This window comes from Bos indicus, chromosome 1, assembly GCF_029378745.1.
Source record: "Bos indicus isolate NIAB-ARS_2022 breed Sahiwal x Tharparkar chromosome 1, NIAB-ARS_B.indTharparkar_mat_pri_1.0, whole genome shotgun sequence".
Taxonomy (NCBI): domain Eukaryota; kingdom Metazoa; phylum Chordata; class Mammalia; order Artiodactyla; family Bovidae; genus Bos; species Bos indicus.
In genome coordinates, this window is record NC_091760.1 from 142,801,205 (window position 1) to 142,822,020 (window position 20,816).

Sequence of the window (20,816 nt, forward strand, 5' to 3'; positions counted from 1 at the left end):
TTAGTTTTATGAATGTTGAGCTTTAAGCCAACTTTTTCACTCTCCTATTTCATTTTCATCAAGAGGCTCTTTAGTTCTTCTTCACTTTCTGCCATAAGGGTAGTGTCATCTGCATATCTGAAGTTATTGATATTTCTCCTGGCAATCTTGATTCCAGCTTGTGCTTCCTCCAGCCCAGCGTTTCTCATGATGTACTCTGCATATAAATTAGATAAGCAGGGTGACAATATACAGCTTTGATGAACTCCTTTTCCTATTTGGAACCGTTGTTCCATGTCCAGTTCTAACTGTTGCTTCCTGACCTGCATACAGATTTCTCAAGAGGCAGTTCAGGTGGTCTGGTATTCCCATCTCTTTCAGAATTTTCCACAGTTTATTGTGATCCACACAGTCAAAGGCTTGGGCATAGTCAATAAAGCAGAAATAGATGTTTTTCTGGAACTCTCTTGCTTTTTTGATGATCCAGCAGATGTTGGCAATTTTATCTCTGGTTCCTCTGCCTTTTCTAAAATCAGCTTGAACATCTGGGAGTTCACGGTTCACATATTGCTGAAGCCTGGCTTGGAGAATTTTGAGCATTACTTTACTAGCATGTGAGATGAGTACAACTGTGCGGTAGTTTGAGCATTCTTTGGCATTGCCTTTCTTAGGGATTGGAACGAAAACTGACCTTTTCCAGTCCTATGGCCACTGCTGAGTTTTCCAAATTTGCTGGCATAGTGAGTGCAGCACTTTCATAGCATCATCTTTTAGCATTTGAAATAGCTCAACTGGAATTCCATCACCTCCACTAGCTTTGTTCATAGTCATGCTTTCTAAGGCCCACTTGACTTCACATTCCAGGATGTCTGGCTCTAGGTGAGTGATCACACCATCGTGATTATCTGGGTCTTGAAGATCCCTTTTGTACAGTTCTTCTGTGTATTCTTGCCATCTCTTCTTAATATCTTCTGCTTCTGTTAGGTCCATACCATTTCTGTCCTTTATCAAGCCCATCTTTGCATGAAATGTTCCTTTGGTATCTCTAATTTTCTTGAAGAGATTTCTAGTCTTTTCCATTCTATTGTTTTCCTCTATTTCTTTGTACTGATCACTGAGGAAGGCTTTCTTTTCTCTCCTTGCTATTCTTTGGAACTCTGAATTCAAATGGATATATCTTTCCTTTTCTCCTTTGCTTTTCGCTTCTCTTCTTTTCACAGCTATTTGTAAGGCCTCCTCAGACAGCCGTTTTGCTTTTTTGCATTTCTTTTTCTTGGGGATGGTCTTGATCCCTGTCTCCTGTACAATGTCACAAACCTCCGTCCATAGTTCATCAGGCACTCTATCAGATCTAGTCCTTTAAATCTATTTCTCACTTCCACTGTATAATCTTGTAAGGGATTTGATTTAGGTCATACCTGAATGGTCTAGTGGTTTTCCCTACTTTCTTCAATTTAAGTCTGAATTTGGCAATAAGGAGTTCATGGTCTGAGCCACAGTCATTTCCTGGTCTTGTTTTTGCTGACTATATAGAGCTTCTCCATCTTTGGCTGCAAAAAATATAATCAATCTGATTTTGGTATTGACCATCTGGTGATGTCCTTGTGTAGAGTCTTCTCTTGTGTTGTTGGAAGAGGGTGTCTGCTATGACCAGTGCATTCTCTTGGCAAAACTCTATTAGTCTTTGCCCTGCTTCATTCCGTATTCCAAGGCCAAATTTGCCTGTTACTCCAGGTGTTTCTTGACTTCCTACTTTTGCATTCTAGTCCCCTATAATGAAAAGGACATCTTTTTGGGGTGTTAGTTCTAAAGGGTCTTGTAGGTCTTCTAGAAGTGGAATAAGCTCAACAATTAAAAACGCAATTCTGTGCCTTATCCAGGGGGCACTTCTAACCCAGAAGATAGGTGTGAAGAGAAGTCGGTTGTCAGGCCAGGCTGGGTTTAAGTAGAAAAACATTGAGCAAGACCAAGAAGGGCTCTTTTGATGAATCAAGAATGCAATTCACAACCAACTAGTTCACAAACAAGTCCCAGTCATTAACATGCAGGACAGGTTTCAACATGTACAGAGTAAGAATTACAGGAGATGTAGTGACATATGCATAGGATCAATGTGCTAATAGCCGACTTAAGAAAATACATACTGTGGTTAATTTTCTACCCTTTTTTGGTATTTTGCCCAATATTTTACTATGAAAAAGTTCCAAACACACAGAAAAATTGAAAGAAATACACATTGAACACTCATATACCCATCCCTTAGATCAGGGGTCAGCCACCTGTGGTCTGTGGGCCCAACCTCACCACTGCCTGTTTTCATAGGACCTGTGAGCTAAGAACACCTGTCTTTATGTTCCTTTTTTTAAAATTAATTTATCTATTTTAATTGGAGGATAATTACTTTACAATTTTTTTTTGCTGTCTTTATATTCTTAAATGGTGAAAAAGCATCCAGAAGAAGAAAAATATCTTGTGACATATGAAAATCATGTGAAATTGAAATTTCAGCATCCCTAAATAAAGCTGTATGGAAACACAAGCTCAGGCATTTACATATAGTCTATGGTGGATCTCTTGCACCAATGAATGAGCTAAATGGATGGATCAGATAGTATTTAAAGTCTAAAGCATTTACTATTTGATCTTTTACAGAAAAGGTTTGTCCACCCCTGCCCTATATTCTAAAGTTAATATTTTTCTATAATTGCTTTATCACACATCTGTCTATCCCTCCATCCATTAATCCAGACTGTTTTGGAATCACCTTAACGTTTTAGATAGCAATATATTTCACTGTTTAAATGATTCAGTATGCATATCATTAATTAGAGTTCATTACAGTAAGTCCCCAACATATGAACAAGTTCCGGTCTGAGAGCATGCTCATAAGTCCAATTTGTTTGTAAGTCCAACAACGTTAGCCCAGCTACCCAACTAACACAGTCAACAAGACAGAACTGTGCCTGTACTAAGTTGCTTCAGTTATGTCTGACTGTTTGCGATCAGGCTTTTCTGTCCATGGGATCCTTTCTACTGGCCAAACTCTTGGCCTTCTCTGCCCACCAAAGCTGAATACAAAAACAAAACAAAAAAAACATACAGAGACAGAGTCTGGAGGAAATAAAAAGGTGGCTTTGATAGCCAACAGAGATTGAAACACAGTAGGCTCATGCTTCAAGAACTGTGCCCCACTTCCATGAGGAGTCTAGGGGTGTATACAAGGCAAGGACTTGCAGCCAGGAGTCAGTGATGAGGAACAAAGATGGGAGGAACTTGATTTCTTCCTCTTGCATTGCTTCAAAGACAGTCATAAACTGGCATCAGTAACCCAGTGATTGAGTCTGACAGTTCGGTCGCTCTGCAGCCTTCTTTCCTTCTCTCTGATATGTACCTACAAGGGGAAGGGTGTTGCAAGGATAAACACCAGATAGGGAATGTATTTAGCTTAGAATCAAAGGAAAAAAATGTGAAGTGTAGCTCCTGCAGAGTTAGGGGGCAGAAAAACAAACTTAGTTACAGACATGCAGAGTTAAGAGCAGTTAAAGTAAAAAAAAACATAAAATAAAATAGGAATGTTCAGGCCCGGTCATTGTTCTATTTATCTTCTTTGTTCTCAGGAAAGGAAAAGAGAAAAACTCATTCCTATTTTTTCCTTTCCATGGTAACATTCTCCAGGCAAGAATACTGGAGTGGGTTGCCATGCCCTCCTCCAGGGGAACTTCCCAACTTAGGGATCAAACCCATGTCTCTTATGCCTCCTGCATTGGCAGGTGGTTCTTTACCACTAGTGTTACCTGGGAAGCACTACAGTACTGTACCATAATAGGTTTATAATATTTTCCACACAGATAATTATAAAAAACACACATACAATAAAGAAAACAGTTTTAACCTCTGAGTATAGTGTATTAGGTCCATCTAGTCAAAACTATGGTTTTCCCAGTGGTCATGTATGGTTTTGAGAGTTGGACTATAAAGAAAGCTGAGCACTGAAGAATTGATGCTTTTGAACTGTGGTGTTGGAGAAGACTCTTGAGAGTCCCTTGGACTGCAAGGAGATCCAACCAGTCCATCCTAAAGGAAATCAGTCCTGGATATTCATTGGAAGGACTGATGCTGAAGTTGAAGCTCCAATCCTTTAGCCACCTGATGGAAAGAACGGACTCATTGGAAAAGACGCTGAAGAAGATTGAAGGCAGGTGGAAAAGGGGATGACAGATGATGAGATGGTTGGGTGGCATCACCGACTCGATGGACAGGAGTTTGAGCAAGCTCTGGGAGATGGTGAAGTATAGGGAAGCCTGGTGTGCTGCAGTTCATGGGGTCGCAAAGAGTTGAACATGACTGAGTGACTGAACTGAACTGATAGCACCTTGAAAAGTACAGTAGTCCAGTACAACAGCTGACATACAGGGGCTGGTATTGAGTGAACAGACAAGCAGAGTTACTGACTAGAGGAGGGTGAGGAGATTGGAGATGGTAGAACTGAAGGATCGTTGGAGATAGGAGACAAAGGGCAAGCTACAATGTCACTCATGACAGACTTTGATGGGAAAGCACGTTCACATCTTTGAAAGTTTGCAACTTGAAGGCTCATGATATGGGACTTACTGTATTAGTTTATGGGTTTTTTTTTTTTATAAAATTTCTAAGCAGCAAAATATATCAAATTTAAGCCTAACCCAAACTTCTATCAAAATAGACAAAATTCCAGACCCGTGGTTGCCAAAGGAGAAAGTGGTGAGGAAGGGATAGATAGGGAGTTTGGGATTAGCAGATGTAGACTATTTAGAATGGATCAGCAACAAGGTCCTAGTGTATAGCACAGGGAACTATATTCAATATCCTGTGATAAACCATACGGAAAAGAATATGTGAAATGTTTGAATCACTTTGCTATACAGTAGAAATTAACACAACATTGTAAATTAACTATATTTTAATAAAATACAACTTTTAAAAATCCTTACATCTAAAAAAAAAATTAACATTCCCTCAAGGTCTTTCCCAGGCTTCTCCCAACACTAAGGCAACCCAGTTCTGATTTTTTCCACTCTAATTAGTGCCAGAGTCCAGCTCCAGCAGCCAGAGAATCAGCCTGAAGGGATGAGCAGTGTCAGCAAAGAATGATGTAGCCTCTGACTCAAGGTATGGGACTACATGTTTATTTCAAGCATCAGGTCTTCTTTTATACTTTGACAAAAGCATTAGGTCAGCACTTTTACATTTTTAGCTTATGGCAACCCACTCCAGTGTTCTTGCCTGGAGAATCCCAGGGACAGGGGAGCCTGGTCGGCTGCTGTCTATGGGGTCGAATAGAGTTGGACATGACTGAACTGACTTAGCAGCAGCAGCATCCAGATTTATTGTCTCCTTGTTGCCCTTCAAACAGAGTTTTTGCTTTAGCGATTCTCTCAGAATCTTGTTTACTTGTGAGTACATTGTAACATGCTTATGTCTGGGCTGCATACCACATTTTTCAGTTTATTTTTTATCTTTTTAAATCCTGTTTGCCCCTAGTATCTTAAGCTCACTATCTCCTAAAAAGGCTTTTAGCTATTTTTAATTATTTCTAAACCCTAAGCTCTTTGGAGAAGGAAATGGCACCCCACTCCAGTGTTCTTGCCTGGAGAATCCCAAGGACGGGGGAGCATGGTGGGCTGCCGTCTATGGGGTCACACAGAGTCAGACACGACTGAAGTGACTTAGCAGCAGCAAACCCTAAGCTCAGCAAACTTCCTTTGCCATAAGCATTCCCCTCACAAATATAACAATCTTTCCCATGGCCTTGGGCTGCGGCCTAGGTGCTCATCCTGGAACATTCTTTGTAAAGATCCTTGAACAAATGTCAATGGTTACTTTATAGTTATTTTCTGGGTACAACTGCAGAAGGCTTTGTGCTTTTTCATGTTTCTCTCAAGAACAATAAGCACCTTAACATTCTTTCCAGCCAACTCAACTGAAGAAAGGAAAGAAAAAGTCAGAATCACAAAACTTAACTCCTTCATCTCGGGACCGTGCCTGCGGGATGAGGAGAGGGGGTTGGAGCAGTGCCCCCATTTTGTCAGTAATGCCTAATGCGGCTCCCGACATCTCCCTTTTCTTATTTTTCAGAGCATAAGTATGAAACTCAGCAGATAAAGCAGAAAAATTTCGGTTGAGTATTTTGAAAAGTCATGGGGCTATTACACAAATCAGAACCAACAGGCATAAGCACATGGCTGCATTAATCATTATTGTAAAAAAGGATTCATGAGAAAGATATCCCTTCATTTTTAAAAAGGGGTTTAGAAATCCATTGAGAGGAAAAGTCAGACCGCCTGCTTCATATTTTGAATATCCTGATGTAACTTAGAAATATCAAAAGTAAAATCTGAATGATTCCAAATGCCTAAAATATGATTTTTAATGTGATTCCAAGAATGTACAGAACCATTCACTTGTAGAGGGGTAATGCACATCCATTTAAATTCAGTATGGCACTTTAAAGACAACTCAATTTTTTAATTTGTAATTTTTTGTCTTATAAGCAGGACTGCTTCTTCTAAAGCATTGACCTTATATTCTATTTTCCTATTTATAATTTCCTGTGTAGTAAAAGCTATGGAGACATTTTTGGACAGTTGATCGACAAACGAGGCAGTATGCACTCCTTTTGACAGGGCAACAGCAGAAACCATAACTGAAGCAATTATGGCAATCAAGGCAGTTATTCCAGCAATCAAGGCAGTTATTCCCACAATCAGAGCTGCAATGAATCTCTTAGGTCGAGAAAATAAACCATTAAGTTTATACAAAATTTTCAATGCATAATCATCAAACCATTGCCCCTCTAATTTTACAGGAACCATCAAGTATGGTGGTTGTTTTACAATCATCACAGCCTTATAATTACTATAATCATTCTCATCAACACAATTTGATATAAAACAATTTACACATTCAACATTATAAACAGTTTTTCTTTCAAAAACTCTCAACTCATTCTGATTTTTGGCCAACAAAAAGGCATATGGAGAATGTATGCAGGCCTGTACAATATATCTTTGTTCATTTAAAGGTCTACATAAAATCACCAGTGTCATAGCAGCCAATGCTCTCCATAATTCAGGTTGTATGGGACCTGTTCCATCAAAACTCACTGAAGAAGGAGCCCATCTATTAACATGTCACCTAGTAATTGTTAAAGGATAAGGGGTGAATTTTCCACAGTTTATTGTGATCCACATAGTCAAAGGCTTTGGCATAGTCAATAAAGCAGACATAGATGTTTTCCTGGAACTCTCTTGCTTTTTCCATGATCCAGCGGATGTTGGCAATTTGATCTCTGGTTCCTCTGCCTTTTCTAAAACCAGTTTGAACATCTGGAAGTTCACGGTTCACATATTGCTGAAGCATGGCTTGGAGAATTTTGAGCATTACTTTACTAGCATGTGAGATGAGTGCAATTGTGCAGTAGTTTGAGCATTCTTTGGCATTGCCTTTCTTTGGGATTGGAATGAAAACTGCCCTTTTCCAGTCCTGTGGCCACTGCTGAGTTTTCTGAATTTGCTGGCATATTGAGTGCAGCACTTCACAGCATCATCTTTCAGGATTTGAAACAGCTCAAGTGGAATTCCATCACCTCCACTAGCTTTGTTCATAGTCATGCTTTCTAAGGCCCACTTGACTTCACATTCCAGAATGTCTGGCTCTAGGTCAGTGATCACACCATCCTGATTATCTGGGTCGTGAAGATCTTTTTTGTACAGTTCTTCTGTGTATTCTTGCCACCTCTTCTTAATATCATCTGCTTCTGTTAGGTCCATACCATTTCTGTCCTTTATTGAGCCCATCTTTGCATGAAATGTTCCCTTGGTATCTCTAATTTTCTTGAAGAGATCTCTAGTCTTTCCCATTCTATTGGGACCACCTGACCTGCCTCTTGAGAAATTTGTATGCAGGTCAGGAAGCAACAGTTAGAACTGGACATGGAACAACAGACTGGTTCCAAATAGGAAAAGGAGTACATCAAGGCTGTATATTGTCACCCTGCTTATTTAACTTATATGCAGAGTACATCATGAGAAATGCTGGGCTGGAAGAAGCACAAGCTGGAATCAAGATTGCCAGGAGAAATATCAATAACCTCAGATATGCAGATGACACCACCCTTATGGCAGAAAGTGAAGAGGAACTCAAAAGCCTCTTGATCAAAGTGAAAGTGCAGAGTGAAAAAATTGGCTTAAAGCTCAACATTCAGAAAACGAAGATCATGGCATCTGGTTCCATCACTTCATGGGAAATAGATGGGGAAACAGTGGAAACAGTGTCAGACTTTATTTTGTGGGGCTCCAAAATCACTGCAGATGGTGACCGCAGCCATGAAATTAAAAGGCACTTACTCCTTGGAAGAAAAGTTATGACCAACCTAGATAGCATATTGAAAAGCAGAGACATTACTTTGCTAACAAAGGTCTATCTAGTCAAGGCTATGGTTTTTCCAGTGGTCATGTATGGATGTGAGAGTTGGACTGTGAAGAAAGCTGAGTGCCAAAGAATTGATGCTTTTGAAGTGTGGTGTTGGAGAAGACTCTTGAGAGTCCCTTGGACTGCAAGGAGATCCAACCAGTCCATTCTGAAGGAGATCTGCCCTGGGATTTCTTTGGAAGGAATGATGCTAAAGCTGAAAGTCCAGTACTTTGGCCACCTCATGCGAAGAGTTGACTCATTGGAAAAGACTCTGATGCTGGGAGGGATTGGGGGCAGGAGGAGAAGGGGACGACAGAGGATGAGATGGTTGGATGGCATCACTGACTTGATGGACGTGAGTCTGAGTGAACTCCGGGAGTTTTTGTGGACAGGGAGGCCTGGCATGCTGTGATTCATGGGGTCGCAAAGCGTCGGACGCAACTGAGTGACTGAACTGAACTGAACTGAAAGCAATTACTTTAGTTAATGTATCTGCCAAAGCATTTCTTTTATGTAAAGGACTGGGCAAGCCGGAATGGGCTCTAATATGTCCCACAAAATATTTTTTATCTCTGTGTTTAATCTCCTTCTGTAAATCAAATAACAAGGAGAAGATGGTAGTCTTATTTTCCGGAATATTAGCAGTCTCAATATGAGGAAACAACCCTACAATATATTGGGATTCAGTCAAAAGATTGAAGGTACGGTCTCTCAAATGTTGAAAAGCCCAAATAACTGCTCTTAATTCAGCTTTCTGGGCAGATTTCTCTTCAGTTACCTGAACATGGGATTTTCTTTTAATAATTGTGACTGCTTTACCATTAGAGGAACCATCTGTGAAAACTAAAATTGCCCCTTCTAAAGGTTGAATAGAAAATTTCCTCAGAAAAATCACAGAATGTGTTTTCAAAAAGTGCAAAAAGGCGCTTGAGGGCAAATGAAACAAAATTTGACCCCTGAAGTCTATCAGGACAAATTGCCAATCATCACTATTTTGTAAAAGAAATTGCAGTTGATCATTATTAAATGGAATCACTATATTTGTTATTTCCTTTCCAAAAAGTTCCACACTTCTTTTTCTACCTTCTATAATTAATTGTGCCACCAAGCTGGAATAAGACAAAACTATTTTTTGAGGGGGTCAGTGGTAGATGGAGCTGTTCCAATGGGCCTTCTTGCCACAAGCATTCCGTAGGTGTATGTTCTGTGGCGAGAATAATTAAATCCCATCTTGTGGTAATATTAATCCTAATTAACTGATCATTTAAAGCCTCATCCACTTTAACAAGAGCCGACTCTGCCTCACTAGTCAATTTTCTCTTAGAACTGGGATCAGGATCACCCTTTAAGCAATCAGAGGCTTTAAATCTGTAGTAGTCAGTCTTAAATGTGGGCGTATCCAATTAATATCCCCTAATAATTTTTGGAAATCATTTAAAGTTAGTAAACGATCTCTCCGCAGCTGCCAAGGGGCATGACTCACAGTATGGGTATTTAACAGCCTCCCTAAATAAGAAAAAGGAGGATTTACTTGTATCTTATTTGGAGCTATTTTCAAACCCCAGTTTTCCAAGGCCTGAATCAATTTAGATAAGATTTGTTGTAACAAGGCTCTATCTTTATGGGTAGCCAAAATATCATCTATATAATGTATCAAATATACATCTTTATACTTTTTTCTAATGTTCTGCACAGCTTGATCCACAAATTTCTGACATAAGGTGGGGCTATTTTTCATTCCCTGAGGCAAAATCTTCCAATGAAACCTTTTATAGGGCTGTTTAAAATTAGCCGAAGGGAGACTGAAAGCAAACTGCTTACAATCCTGAACAGCCAGGGGGATGGTAAACAAACAACCCTGTAGATCTATAATTATCACATTATATTGAAAGGGCACAGCTAGTGGGGAAGGGGGACCCATACTCAGGACAAGCTTGTTTAAGCTCTTAGTAGCTTATATGGGACCGGTTCCTATTTTCCCTCTTTTTCGCCTTCCCTTTCTGTTTTGGTAAAAACTACTGGAAAGGCCATAGAGAATTCCAAGTCCGCCTGTTCCGCTTCTCTTCTAGTCTGGGTGGGGCCCCCTAAGGGGGCTTTCTCCAAGGAGCACGCTCCATATATTGTGCATGCGTCTGTTTCAAGAGCTCCTTTGTTTCAGAAAACTCTTTATCTGCCTCAGGCAATGTTCTGGGAGGCTTTGGGGGCAAAGTGGGGAACTCCTTGGCCCTGGGAGGCGCAAACGGAGGCAGCGAAGATCGCCTTAAATCAGAAAGTGATGGATAAATTTTTAAAGGTTTGCGTAGAGGAGAAGGGGCCTCGCTAAGGTGCCCGGCGCAGCGTCCGGCAAGTCCGCTCCTTCCTCAGGAGGTTGAGCACAGTCTCCCTCCTTTTTTTCGTCAATGGCAGAAAACATGATCTGTGCAGAAGGTGGAGGCCCACCACCCGCTGCTGCAGCCTCTCCCATAGGCTGTCTAACAGCCTCATGCCGAGGGTCCAGGACGTCCCTAATCATATTCCGCAGAGCAAAAGCATCTTCCAGAACATTTTCTGGCCCATGTAACGTATAAAACAAATGTAACTGATTTCCAACCTTAGTCCAGGTTTCTAGATTTATGGTGCCCTCCTCAGGAAACCATGGGCATTGCTCTTGGACGAAAATTAGAAATTTAGACAGTCTTCCTTTGGTTACCTTAACGCCTCTGTGGGCTAACATGTGAAGTAATATTTCAATAAACATTTGTCTATTCTTGGATGCAGAGAGACCCATTTTCCTAGAGAATATTCTTATTCCTTCTGTACCCCCCTCACCCTGCCTAAACTGCAGAGGGGTGCCGGCCACCCACAGGTACAATCCTAACCACTCTGCGTAGCAGTCACAAAGTTACTTACCATTCAGATGTCCCTGTTTGGGCGCCACTTGCCGGAGTCCAGCTCTAGCAGCCAGGGACTCAGCCTGAAGGGATGAGCAGTGTCAGCAAAGGATGATGTAGCCTCTGACTCAAGGTAGGGGACTATATGTTTATTTCAAGCATCAGGTCTTCTTTTATACTTTGACAAAAGCATTAGGTCAGCAGTTTTACATTTTCAGCTCCCCCTCACCCAGATTTTTTGTCTCATTGTTGCCCTTCAAACAGAGTTCCTGCTTCAGTGATTCTTTCAGAATTCTGTTTACCTGTGATTACATTGTAACTCATGCTTATGTCTGGGCTGCACACCACATTCCTCAGTTTATTTCTTATCTTTCTAAATCCTGCTTGCCCCTAGTATCTTAAGCTCACTATCTCCTAAAAAGGTTTCTAGCTATTCTTAATTATTTCTAAACCCTAAGCTCAACAAACTTCCTTTGCCATAAACATTCCCCTCACAAATAGGTCTCAGATAACAATCCTTCCCATGGCCTCAAGCTGCGGCCTACGTGCTCATCCTGGAACATTCTTTGTAAAGATCCTTGAACAAATGTCAGTGGTTACTTTATAGATTATTTTCTGGGCACAACTGCAGAAGTCTTTGTGCTTTTTCATGCTTTTCTCAAGAACAATAAACACTTTAACATTCTTTCCAGCCAACTCAACCGAAGAAAGGAAAGAACAAGTCAGAATCACAAAACTGAACTCCTTCTTCTCGGGACCCTGCCTGCGAGATGAGGAAAGGGGGTTGGGGCCGTGCCTCTATTTTGTCAGTAATGCCTAACGCGGCTCCCAACAACTTAGTTTGCTGGTTCTAGATCTTCATGTAAACAGACCTGCACAGCAGGTACTTCTGTATGTAAGGATTCTTTCCCTCTGCATGGTATTCTGAGAGCCACGCTGTTGTATGTACTGGTAATGAAGACATTGTCCTGAAGAGTGTCATTCCATTGTATGAAGACACCACTGTTTGTTCATTGATGGCTTGAGAATCCACCTGCAATGCAGGAGATGCAGGTTTGATCCCTGGGTCCATAAGATCCCCCAGAGGAGGAAATGACAGCCACTCCAGTATTCTTGCCTGAGAAATCCCATGGACAGAAGAGCCTGGCAGGCTGCCATCCACGGGGTCCCAAAGCGTCAAACACGACTGGGTGAATGAGCATGCACGCAAGTGCTCACTACCAGTCATTATTTTTTCTTAAGTTGGGTTTCTCTTGACTGGCAAAATTAGATCAATTATTTGAGGCCTTTGTTCTTTCCTTATGAAAGTCTTGAAAACTATAAATTTCCTTCTGGGAACTAATTAGGCTACCTCCTACAAATTTTGATATGCTCTGATTTCATTTGCACTCTATTTAGGATATTTCCTCTTTTTTTCTGTGAGTTTTTCTTTGGCCTGTGTGTGTGTGTGTTGTCTCCAACTCTTTTGCTACCTCGTGAACTGTAGCCTGCCAGGCTTCTCAGTCCCTGGGATGCCTCAGGCAAGAATATAAGAACGTGAAAGTGAAAATTGATCAATCGTGTCCGACTCTTTGTGACCCCATGAACTGTACAGTCCATGGAATTCTCCAGGCCAGAATACTCAAGTGGGTAGCTGTTACCTCCTCCAGAGGATCTTCCCCATCCAGGGATTGAACCCAGGTCTCCCACATTGCAGGTGGATTCTTTACCAGCTGAGTCACAAGGGAAGCCCAAGAATATTGGGGTGAGTTGCCATTTCCTTTTCAGGGGATCTTTCCCACCCAGGGATCAAACCCAAGTGTCCTACATCTCCTGCATTACAGGCAGATTCTTTACCACTGAGCTACCAGGGAAGTCCATGGACTGTTTAGAAATGCATGATTAATTTCCAAATATTTAGAAGATTTCCTTTTTTTTTTTTTAAGGAGAGTTTCTACATAATTTTCTGTTATTGACTTCTAGTCTAATTCTTTTATGGTAAAGGAATGGACATTATGTAATGTGAATCACTATATTTATTGTGACTCCTAGCCTGGCACATGGTCTTTCTGGGTAAATGTTCCATGTGTACTTGAAAAGACTGGATGGTGCAATGATTGGGCAGAGTGTCTGAAACCATAAATTAGGGAAGTGTGTTCATTCTGTGTTCTCAAGTAAAGGTGATATTATTGCCAATTTTCTCTCTACTTGTTCTGTCAGTTATTGAGGGAGAAACATTTAAACGACCAACTACAATTATTGATTTGTCTGTTTCCTTTTAGATCTTGCAATTTTCCCTTTATGTACATTTGAAGACCTGTAATGAGGTGTGTACACATTTAGAATTGTTATATCTTCATGATGAACTTCTTCCATCATTTTGAAATGTACTTTTAAAAAAATTATAGATTTTTTGGTTGCGCTGGGTTTTCGTTGCCGATGGGCTTCTCATTGCCGTGACTTCTCTTGTTGCCAAGCACAGGCTCTAGGGCGCACACGGGCTTCAGTAGTTGTGGTACATGGGCTTAGCCGCTCTGTGGAACGTGGAATCTTTCAAGGCCAGGGATCAAATTCACATCCCCTGCATCGGCAGGCAGATTCTTATCTGCTGCACCACCAGGAAGTCTCTGGAATGTCTTCTTTATGCCTGGTGATGGTCCTTGTTCTGAAGGCCAGTTTGTCTGTATTCATATGGCTGCTCCAGCCAGTCTCATGCCTCGTACATGCACGGTATATCTTTTTCTATTCCTTTACCTTTACTCCATCTGTATCATTATATTTTAAATGGTTTTTTTTTAATAGAAATATGAATTCAGGTTCTGTTTTTTGATCCACTTTGACAATATCTGACTTTTAATTGGAATGTTTTACTCAATTTAGGATATGGTCCAGTTTAAATCTATCATCTTATTACTTTTTCTTTTTTTCTCTCACTTATTTGATCAGCTGAGCTTTGGATATTTAAAAAATTTTGGTAAAATAGACATAACATTTGTTTTAAACTGAATGCTATTTAGAATTCCATTTGCTTGCCTCTACTGGCTGGAGGAGGGCCTAAAGGAGCTATCCCACGTTGAAGGTCAGGAAGGGTGGCGGTGAGAAGATACCCCTCGTCCAAGGTAAGGAGCAATGGCTGTGCTTTGCTGGAGCAGCCGTGAAGAGATACCCCATGCCCAAGGTAAGAGAAACCCAAGTAAGATGGTAGGTGTTGCAAGAGGGCATCAGAGGGCAAACACACTGAAACCATACTCACAGAAAACTAGTCAAGCTAATCACACTAGGACCACAGCCTTGTCTAACTCAATGAAACTAAGCCATGCCCGTGGGGCAACACAAGATGGGTGGGTCATGGTGGAGAGATCTGACAGAATGTGGTCCACTGGAGAAGGGAATGGCAAATCACTTCAGTATTCTTGCCTTGAGAACCCCATGAACAGTATGAAAAGACAAAATGATAGGATACTGAAAGAGAAACTCCCCAGGTGAGTAGGTGCCCAATATGCTACTGGAGATCAGTGGGGAAATAACTCCAGAAAGAATAAAGGGATGGAGCCAAAGCAAAAAGAATACCCAGCTGTGGATGTGACTGGTGATAGAAGCAAGGTCCGATGCTATAAAGAGCAATATTGCATAGAAACCTGGAATGTCAGGTCCATGAATCAAGGCAAATTGGAAGTGGTCAAACAAGAGATGGCAAGAGTGAATGTCGACATTCTAGGAATCAGCAAACTGAAATGGACTGAAATGGGTGAATTTAACTCAGATGACCATTATATCTACTACTGTGGGCAGGAATCCCTCAGAAGAAATGGAGTGGCCATCATGGTCAACAAAAGAGTCCAAAATGCAGTACTTGGATGCAATCTCAAAAACGACAGAATGATCTCTGTTCGTTTCCAAGGCAAACCATTCAATATCACAGTAATCCAAGTCTATGCCCCAACCAGTAATGCTGAAGAAGCTGAAATTGAACGGTTCTATGAAGACCTACAAGACCTTTTAGAAATAACACCCAAAAAGAATGTCCTTTTCATTGTAGGGGACTGGAATGCAAAAGTAGGAAGTCAAGAAACACCTGGAGTAACAGGCAAATTTGGCCTTGAGTATGGAATGAAGCAGGACAAAGACTAATAGAGTTTTGCCAAGAAAATGCACTGGTCATAACAAACACCCTCTTCCAACAACACAAGAGAAGACTCTATACATGGACATCACCAGATGGCCAACACTGAAATCAGATTGATTATATTCTTTGCAGCCAAAGATGGAGAAGCTCTATACAGTCAGCAAAAACAAGACCAGGAGCTGACTGTGGCTCAGACCATGAACTCCTTATTGCCAAATTCAGACTTAAATTGAAGAAAGTAGGGAAAATCACTAGACCATTCAGGTATGACCTAAAACAAATCCCTTATGATTATACAGTGGAAGTGAGAAATAGATTTAAGGGCCTAGATTTGATAGATAGAGTACCTGATGAACTATGGAATGAGGTTCGTGACATTGTACAGGAGACAGGGATCAAGACCATCCCCATGGAAAAGAAATGCAAAAAAGCAAAATGGCTGTCTGGGGAGGCCTTACAAATAGCTGTGAAAAGAAGAGAAGTGAAAAGCAAAGGAGAAAAGGAAAGATACAAACATCTGAATGCAGAGTTCCAAAGAATAGCAAGAAGAGATAAGAAAGCGTTCTTCAGCGATCAATGCAAAGAAATAGAGGAAAACAACAGAATGGGAAAGACTAGGAATCTCTTCAAGAAAATCAGAGATACCAAAGGAACATTTCATGCAAAGATGGGCTCGATAAAGGACAGAAATGGTATGGACCTAACAGAAGCAGATGATATTAAGAAGAGATGGCAAGAATACACAGAAGAACTGTACAAAAAAGATCTTCATGACCCAGATAATCAGGATGGTGTGATCACTGACCTAGAGCCAGACATCCTGGAATGTGAAGTCAATTGGACCTTAGAAAGCATCACTACGAACAAAGCTAGTGGAGGTGATAGAATTCCAGTTGAGCTATTCCAAATCCTGAAAGATGATGCTGTGAAGTGCTGCACTCAATATGCCAGCAAATTTGGAAAACTCAGCAGTGGCCACAGGACTGGAAAAGGTCACTTTTCTTTCCAATCTCAAAGAAAGGCAATGCCCAAGAATGCTGAAACTACTGCACAATTGCACACATCTCACATGCTAGTAAAGTAATGCTCAAAATTCTCCAAGCCAGGCTTCAACAATATGTGAACCGTGAAATTCCTGATGTTCAAGCTGGTTTTAGAAAAGGCAGAGGAACCAGAGATCAAATTGCCAACATCCGCTGGATCATGGAAAAAGCAAGAGAGTTCCAGAAAAACATCTATTTCTGCTTTATTGACTATGCCAAAGCCTTTGACTGTGTGGATCACAATAAACTGTGGAAAACTCTGAAAGAGATGGGAATACCAGACTACCTGATCTGCCTCTTGAGAAATTTGTATACATGTCAGGAAGCAACAGTTAGAACTGGACATGGAACAACAGACTGGTTCCAAATAGGAAAAGGAGTACGTCAAGGCTATATATTGTCACCCTGTTTATTTAACTTCTATGCAGAGTACATCATGAGAAACGCTGGACTGGAAGAAACACAAGCTGGAATCAAGATTGCCAGGAGAAATATCAATAACCTCAGATAAGCAGATGACACCGCTCTTATGGCAGAAAGTAAAGAGGAACTAAAAAAGGTGAAAGAGGAGAGTGAAAAAGTTGGCTTAAATATCAACATTCAGAAAACTAAGATCATGGCATCTGGTCCCATCACTTCATGGGAAATAGATGGGGAAACAGTGGAAACAGTGTCAGACTTTATTTTTCTGGGCTCCAAAATCACTACAGATGGTGACTGCAGCCATGAAATTAAAAGACACTTACTCCTTGGAAGGAAAGTTATGACCAACCTAGATAGCATATTCAAAAGCAGAGACATTACTTTGCCAACAAAAGTTCGTCTAGTCAAGGCTATGGTTTTCCCTGTGGTCACGTATGGATGTGAGAGTTGGACTGTGAAGAAGGCTGAGCGCCAAAGAATTGATGCTTTTGAACTGTGGTGTTGGAGAAGACTCTTGAGCGTCCCTTGGACTGCAAGGAGATCCAACCAGTCCATTCTGAAGGAGATCTGCCCTGGGATTTCTTTGGAAGGAATGATGCTAAAGCTGAAAGTCCAGTACTTTGGCCACCTCATGCGAAGAGGTGACTCATTGGAAAAGATTCTGATGCTGGGAGGGATTGGGGGCAAGAGGAGAAGGGGACGACAGAGGATGAGATGGCTGGATGGCATCACTGACTCAGTGGACATGAGTCTGAGTGAACTCCAGCAGTTGGTGGTGGACAGGGAGGCCTGGCGTGCTGTGATTCATGGGGTTGCAAAGAGTCAGACACGACTGAGTGACTGATCTGATCTGATCTGACTGGCTGGAGAAGGAAATGGCAGCCCACTCCAGTATTCTTGCCTGGAAAATCCCATGGATCACAAAGCCTAGTAGGCTACTGTCCATGGGGTCATGGGGTCGCAAAGTCGGACATGACTGAGGGTCTTCACTTCACTGGCTTATTAGTTGTTCTCTCATCTTTTGTTACTCTGTGGGCGTGGTATTGTTACTAGTGTTACGTTCTTTTGTATCTTTAACCTTCAGATAACATTGCACCACTTCACTCAGTGTTCAAACCTTGCACCTGCAGTGGTGTGTCTTCCTTTCCACACCCTTTCCTTTGTAATACTGTTTTCATTTGCACACATGTTGTTGTTCAGTCGGTCAGTAGTGTCCGACTCTGACTTTATGGACTACAGCACGCCAGGCTTCCCTGTTCTTTACCATCTCCCTCAGTTTGCTTAAACTCACATCCATTGAGTCAGTGATGCCATCCAACTCTCTCATCCTCGGTTGCCCCCTTCTCCTCCTGCCCTCAATTTTCCCCAGCATCAGGATCTTTTCCCAAAAAATCCACTTTTCGCATCAGGTGGCCAAAGTAGCTTCAGCTTCAGCATCAGTTCCTTCCAATGAATATTCAGGACTGATTTCCTTTAGAATTGACCGACCTGATCTCCCTGCTGTCCACGGGACTCTCAAGAGTCTTCTCCAACACCACAGTTCAAAAGCATCAATTCTTCAGTGCTCAGTTTTCTTTATGGTCCAACTCTCACATCTCTACATGGCAACTGGAAAAACCATAGCTTTGACTATATGGACCTTTGTCAGCAAAGTGATGTCTCTGCTTTGTAATACACTGTCTGCACACGTATTAGGGATCCCACAATAATTGGTATCACTTTTTAAAGGTTTTTGTTTTAAATCACAATTTAAAGAAACTAAATACATTTCAAGTAAAAATATTCACACAAAATGTCAAAATAATACAAATGCATGGCTTCTTGCTTCCAGAAATGTACTGTTCGTGCTGTGATTGAAGCTTTTTTATGCACTTATTATTTGTTTGTCCTTCTCCCGCCTTAGACAATAAAGTCCTTGAGAGCTGAAACAATATCTATTCATCGGGTAACCTTAGCACAGTGCCTGGAGCTCAGAGGAGCGTAACAAATGTTCTACCACTCACTAATTTCCCAACTGACTTGCTGACATACAAATACTGAGCATAGATGGAGCAGACTTTATCAGGCAGACAGGTGTGCACACCACCTACATAACTCCTTATGTGTGGAACTTCTCCCTTCTGTCTTCACTGTTACCATCAGCCTACCATTCAAACCTTGACAGGTGGGAAGAGGAAGACATGGATTTCCAAAGTTCGCTTCAAAGAGACATGACTGGAGTTTTAGGATTAACATGCACACACTACTATCTATAAAATACATAACCAACAAGGACCTACTGTATAGCACAGGGAACTCTGCTCAGTATTCTGTAATAACTGAAATGGGAAAAGAATTTGAAAAAGAATAGACACATGTGTATGTATAACAAAAAAAAAATAAGGAGAAAGTCTTCCCTTCGCTTTTATTGTTCAGAAAAAATTATGAAGAATTAGTATTTTCTCTACCTTAAATGTTTTGTGGAACTTGCCAGTGACCATTTGGGCCAGGTAAAAAACAAAACCAAGGAGACATGACCTTAAAAGGTCACAGTCAGGGCTCAGTGTGGAGAGAGTCTTTGGCTGCCTTCTGGGCCCTGCCTTCTGGTTGGATATGTCACTATGTCTGGAGGCCTCAGACATGTGTGCTGTGAACAAAGGTGACTGTGGGTGGGTCTGGGAATGGAGAGCAGGTCACTTTGGGACGTGCTCTAGCTGGCCTGGAAGTGGCCTGGTGGCCCGTGCCTGCTGCTTGAATCTTTGTGGACCCGAGTGCTTGAATCTTTGAAAACCCGAGTGCTCCCAACCTCCCTGGGGAAAATGAGGCCCAAAGTATTATCAAATGCAGAATTCTCTGCAGCTAAGCTAGAGCGAAGGCTGTTTAACAGTGCAGATGGTGTAATTGTCTGGGATGTGGAGTCAGACCTGCAGCTTTTTTTGTTTATTTGTGGATGTGGACCGTTCTAAAGCCTCTATTGATTTTTTTTTTTTTTTTTTGGCCAGGAAGCATGTAGGATCAAACCCACAGCCCCTGTATTGGAAGGTGAAGTCTTCACCACTGGGCCACGAGGGAATCCCCTGCCTACAACTTGGAAGTTATATCCTGAGTGCTTCCTGAAGCGGCTGGGCGACTTGGCAATAGCCACCGGGAGTTCTTCTGGAAATGACAGTGTGGGGATATTTTCTCTTCTAGGTTTTGAATTTAGAACAATCAGAGCATTGTGGGTTTTAGCCTGCTTCTCTGACCTTTCTCTAATTTTCTAATTCTTAAAATGTTGGGTAGATTCTAAAAATGTTCCATATAAATAAATAAAACCCTGGAATAATATTTCCCCCTTCCAGTTAGTCAGTCTTAACCCTGTATGATAGGGAAAAAAAATTTCTAAGAGGGATTAAAAAAAAAAACCTGAATATCACAGTCAGTAAATCTACACTACTACTTATTTTCATTTCCAAGAGAGATCTTAAATGCAAACAGAAGTAAAATTTCTTATAAAGCTAAAGAATTCTCTTTCAAATGTGAAATTAAAATTAGGTTCAACAAGTTTCCTAAAAAAAAAGAAAACCAAGCTTCCTGTTTTGTGTTTTGTTAATATTTAGCACATATGTATGAAGCACTCATTGATGGGTGAGAGTGGGTGAGAGAGGTGACGTCACTGTGGAACCAGGCAATCGTGTTTCAGGCCCAAAGACAGGGCCAGCGCCCCTGCCCTCCAGCTGATTAATGGCTCTCTCTGGATTGATTATATCTTCTATGCCCTGGTGGGTAAATCCCATTCATTGTATCACAACTTGGAAAGGCCTTTGAGGATAATGTACTGGGCTGGGGGTGGGAGGTGGGGTTCAAACTGCTTTTAGCCAAGGAGTCCATGGTCCCGCGATTTTGGTGGAAGAGGAATCACCTGACTGCTGAGGGGGCAGGAGACTCACACTTCTGCCTTTGCCCTCCAGCCCTGCCATCTGGCCC